Genomic DNA, 5913 nt, shown 5'->3' on the forward strand with positions numbered 1-5913 from the left:
AATGTCAAAAATATATTAATTTATTAAAACATAGAATTAAAAATGTCTACTATATTAAGCTTTATATGTCTCAATATTTTATATTTTAAAATATGTAAAACAAAATATAAAGTTTCTAATATCTTAAATGTATTATATCAATTTTCTAGCTTGCAAATAGGTTTAATTTTTAAACTCAGCTACACATAAATGCAACTTATTGTTAAATATGGTAGTAAAATATATGTTTGTTTAACATATTATCAATTGTTATTGATATCATGTGTTTGCAGATTTTGGTTTCTTTCAACATAGTTCTTGACAATACTGTCCTTATAAACTCATTTTACATGGTTTTAAAAAGTAATATTAAAAATAATAGTCATAAAATGACCTCATGCTATTGTGCAAAAAATCATCCTTTACTAATTTTATATGTAGTATATAAAGTGATGTTTGTGAGACTAATAAATAGATTTTGCATTTAGAGATTGTTAGCTAAATAAGTTAGGAGACACGCTAAATTCAATTCAGAGCAAATCTAAAGCCAATGAAATAGATCCACAGCCCATTCCAAGTAATGACTTGATGACTTGTGAATAAAGTAAAAACAAATGTCCCTCGTTAAAGACATGAATAAACATTGGCTTAAACAATCCTCACACACATGGAAGCTTCTACTGAAGGGCCCACAAGGGTTGGACATACTGAATTTTAATTGATTAGATATCAGTTATTTCCTGAAGGACTTCCGCCTTTAAGTCTTCAGTTGTAGAACTATCTGACCCAACTAGTTGTTCATTTCTATTTTTCTGAAGAACTTTTCTTTACATATTTTCTCCCTTCCAAAAAATGTGGTATAATAAGTTATTTTTGATAAAGCTTTATTATCTCCTGATAATTTTGCATTAGTTTTCTACAGGAGCAAATATGCCTGTTATATTTTTACTGATTTCTGTTATATAAGCTTTCTGAAAATAAGCTTTGCGACAGTTAAGATAATTATTAATATTTGTGCCAGTCATATGTAATCATGTAATTTATTTTTAAGAAAAATATTCTAAATATTCATGAAGTAATTATTCTTTTCATATTTCTTTCATGTGTAAATCATTATTTAAATATTAATACATTATATCAATAAATAAATTAATGCAATGACATATCATGTAGATCAATAGAGTGAGACATACTCAATTGCCCAGACTTCTTGCAAGGACAGTCATAAATATTGAAACTGCAAAGAGCTTTGATTTCCAGTCCCAGTGAAACTGCATGAATTATGAGTCTAAGTTTAGTTTTAGGTCCCTTAGATGCAACATCATCAAATGGAAAAATAAATAGGCAAACATACCTTTAAAGTTTACATAAATTAAAGTTTTCTTGTCCCTAGAGAGAATTCATTTTTTAAAAATACATTATTATTCTAAATATAAATATTTTTATTTCCATTCTTGTAATGTTAATGAAATAGATTCCCAGAAGTGTTTCGGGTTAATTAAGAATACTCATTTTCAGTTTAAATTAAGTGTACTCCTCTGTTCTTAGTGTATTGTCTCTAGTAGGCCATCCCATTTTTCACTTGTTCATTTTTTCATGGTGACACCATTGGTTCCACTCCTCGCATCTTTAAGAATACTACAGATGGACATCTTGGATGTGTAATCCCTCAGATGTTTGTAATAACATTTTTGACATGCAGACTCCGGGTTGGGCTATTTGCTTCAAGGATCTTACATGTATTTATTTCCCCTAAATGCTGTCTATTTTTCATAAAACCCCATATAGTTTACAATATTACCTAGAGTAATACAAATTCTTGTTTCCTCACATTCAGCAGGCATTTTTGTTTTATTGCATTGTTTTTAATTTTTTTATTAATGTTTAAATACAGTTGTCTCCATTTTCCCACCACCACTTTCCCCCACCCCACCCACCCCACCTTCCACCCTCAATCCTACCGCCCTGTTGGCTTTGTCCATGTGTCCTTTATACATGTTCATTCATGACCCTTTCCCTTCTTTCTTAATGACATACTTTAATATGCATTTTTCTTTTTTTTTCATTGTATTGACATAACAATATTCTAATTTTTTAGATACCTACTTGGTACAATTGCTGTTTGAAATGTCTCAAGAGTTTAATTTGCTGGTATATATATATACTCCATTGTGAATTATAGAATTAATTTAAAAAATTTCTCAAAAACCAAAACCCATGAAAATTTTAATTGGAATTTTATTTGCATTGGTAGATTTTTGGAGAGAATTTAAATATTTTAATGATATATCTTATTGATAATGCTGAATATTTATTCAATGATTATTAATGTCATTATGTATATTCTAAATTTTTCTACATAAAAATTACTTGCTTTCTTTGAGTTTTATTTTTCCCCATTTTACAGATTAAATTGCTTCATTGAATAGTAGTTTTGTTCTTTTTTAATCCTCACCTGAGGATATGTTTATTGATTTTCATATAGAGAGAAAGGGAGACAGCAGGAAGTGGAGGGAGAGATGGAGGGAAAGAGAAGTGTGAGGAGAGAAACATAAATAGGTTGCCTCTCTACATGCACTGACCAGGGATTGAATCCACAATTTAGGTATGTGCCCTTCAGGGGACAATGTTCCACCAAATAAATCACTTAGTCAGGGCTGAATAGTAGTTTTTTCAATAGTTTATAGTCCATTGATATTTTTCCTGTTGATTTTTTAACATATATTTTTATATCTGGCCATCATGTTGAATTCAGTTAATTCTGATTACTTGTCTATTTTTCGTGGGATTTTTATTTATGGTCATATTTACAGATATTGGTATCTGGCTTTGTTCTCTTCCACTTTTCTGTCTTTTGGCTTACCTTACAGCATTGTATGAATAATTCAATTCTATGTATTTCCCCAAGCCTTTTCCTGTGGAATAGTAGGTTTTTTCAAAGCAAGATTATTCAGTCTTCTGTTTAGAAAAAAACAAACACCTAAACAAAAGCCAACACACATGAACTGACAGCTACTATTATCAATTTTCAGTATACGTACTTTCGAATAATTCTTTTATCTTCATTCTCATGGCATTGCATGCCTTACTCTTTATCTTTCTCTTTGTCTACCTACTATTTCCTTATCAGAGGTATCTGTTATTATTCAATTCCAAAGATGTTTTGAAGTTCTCAAAATAGATCAATTTATTCCTGGGTTTCCTCCATAGTTAAGGTTTTAGGTTTAATTGAAACACTTGGATAGTTTTCCCTTGCTTCTCTGCTTGTAATTTAACAGTATTTCCATTGTCTTCTATTCCGTTGTTTTTGACCTTGATGATAAAAAAATAAAGGATTTCATTGTACTTTTATTATTTTTAGAATAATAAATATAACCAGATTTCAATCCATAATTTAAAATATTTCTTACACATCTTAGGATTGTGTTCTACATGATCAGAATTATGCATTAAGCAGAAAAATTATTTCAGAGACCCCAAATGTTATCTATGGGAATCATGATACCATTCTTTTTTTTAAATATATTTTATTAATTATGCCATTACAGTTGTTCTATAAGGATTACATGTAAGTACAGGGTAGTTATTTTAAACATTTAAACAAATTCAAGCTAGGTATTCACAATTTTGCTTATTCCTGGGTTACCAAGTCTCTCCTTTCCTCCCCTGGAGCTTTGACAGGAAGCTCAGAATGTCCCCCTGAATTCTGATGAAAATACTCTAAATTATTAATTTTCTAAATAATGTCACAAGTGAGAAAATAATAACCATATTAACCATTATATACTTGAATCTTTTTGGTAGTTGGTAAAAAGGTGGTTCCTGATTTAATGCTTATTCGTGACACTTTACTATATTTTTAACTATAAAAGTAACATGTTTTTATTTTAACAAATGAAAACACCCTTAATGTATCACCTACTCATATTTAATGTTCAGAATTTATTGTGCATTTTCACTCTCTTTTCTATGCCCTCTAAACATAAGCAAATATTTGCTAAGAGAAAAATATATAAGCATGGGTAAAAATTCAAAAGGTAATACAATGCAAATGTGCTTATACATACATACTATATATGTACTTAAATATAAATACATTAAAAATAAAGAAATAAAGAAAGATTCATGAGCACGAGATAGAGCCTAATTAAAGAATCTAATACAATTTACATAGGCCATTTTTTTTCTAAAAATATTTGATATATAAAGTGCCTTCCTCAGTGCCTTAATTAATAACCATGTTTTAATTCTGGGCTTAATGTAATGTATCATTCTTATGCAGTAAACTCATGCTCTAGTAAACTTCTGTTTTTAAAAAATATATAAAAGGGAAATCATTTCATAACCTCTATATTTTTATTTATCTGAGAACACTTTTTTTAAATTTGATCTTCCACTTAGTATATCAACTAAGATATTTTATTTTCTTTTTACCACTTGGTAGTGCCTCTATACCACATCTTTGCAATTGAGTCATTCATTTAGCTCATGCATTTGGGACTGAATCATGTGCTTTGGTTGCTTATTACAAATGCCAGTCATACCTGAAATTTGTTTAAATTAAAGTGATCTAATCTTTGGAGGATAGCCATGGTCTTTAGTTTTTCCTGTTTTGTTTGAAAAATTTAATTTATATCATTTTTCTTTGTTAACTGTCCATATACTTTACAGGAAAAAAATGCACAAAAACGGACAAAGTTCTCTGTGTTTGGCTTGAAGACTAAACCTAATTTACAATACTTTTATCAGTGATTGAACTTAAATAAATAACAAGCAGTACTACTGTGTGTGTTTACAAGAGCATACAAGCTCTTTAACATGGAGCCCATACTTTTAAAGTCTCTGGCGCAAACAGTTTTTTATCTAAGGTAACAAAACATATTACTCAACCCATAACATTAGTAAGTCTTTCTCTCTCAAGCAAACACTTCAACCTTTGCATTGTCTTCAAAGCAGAGTATCATAGTGAAGTGCTGCCATTAATAGGAATTTGGACATTAAAAGTATCTATCACAAAGAACAGCATTCTCAATTATATTTCTATTATGTTTTTAATGGACATCTACTTCCTAAAATGGAAGTAGCTACCTAGGTTTATTTCATTAATTCTCTACATATAATAAGATAGTTCTTTTTCAAAATCAGATTAAAATTCATTCCCAGAATATAGTGGTCATGGTTTAGATTTGGCATTAAAGTGATTGAATCAAAGTTGACTCTATAAGAAAAAGATAATGATTTTAATGTTTCCATTACAGACAAACTTAGTGTTTGAACGGCACTAATACTGCCTGTCATACACTGTTATATCAAAGAAGCAAAATACATAGTTCAAATAATTTTTACATGGAAGCTTTTGAAAAAAAAATGGCTTTGCCTCCTAAATAATTTTAATTCTGAAAATAATGCAGAAAATATACTCATTGAAAAACCATAGACATTTGCTATTTAATCATTATATCTTCACTCTTTATTTACTTGTGTTGGTTTAGTTTTACCCATATGAATATAATAAGAATTTATTAATAATCCAAGACTTACTGATTTTTATTCAACAGTAATTTTTTCTGATGTGTTCTGATACAGCTTAAGACATTTTACTGTAGTCCACCTATCCAAAGCTAATGAGAATATGCCTGTTTACTTTTAAAAAATGCTCTAACAATTTAGTTATGATTGCATGTATGCTAGAATAAGCATTATTTTCTTGTTCAAACTTATCCAAGGAAGGGAATGCTGATGAAAATCCATACAGACAGAAATAATTACATGCTTACTTGTCTATTTAGAAATGCTTAGAAAAAATATGATTAAAGGAGTCAAAGCAACCGCTCAAGCATACAGGACCCATTTAATTTGTGATAAAATTTCTTGTCCTTGTGTGCTCACCACCCAAAGTCAGGCCTTCCTCACTCGCTATGTATTTGACCCCCT

This window comes from Artibeus jamaicensis, unplaced genomic scaffold, assembly GCF_021234435.1.
Source record: "Artibeus jamaicensis isolate MK-2021 breed Jamaican fruit bat unplaced genomic scaffold, CSHL_Jam_final contig_415, whole genome shotgun sequence".
NCBI lineage: Eukaryota > Metazoa > Chordata > Mammalia > Chiroptera > Phyllostomidae > Artibeus > Artibeus jamaicensis.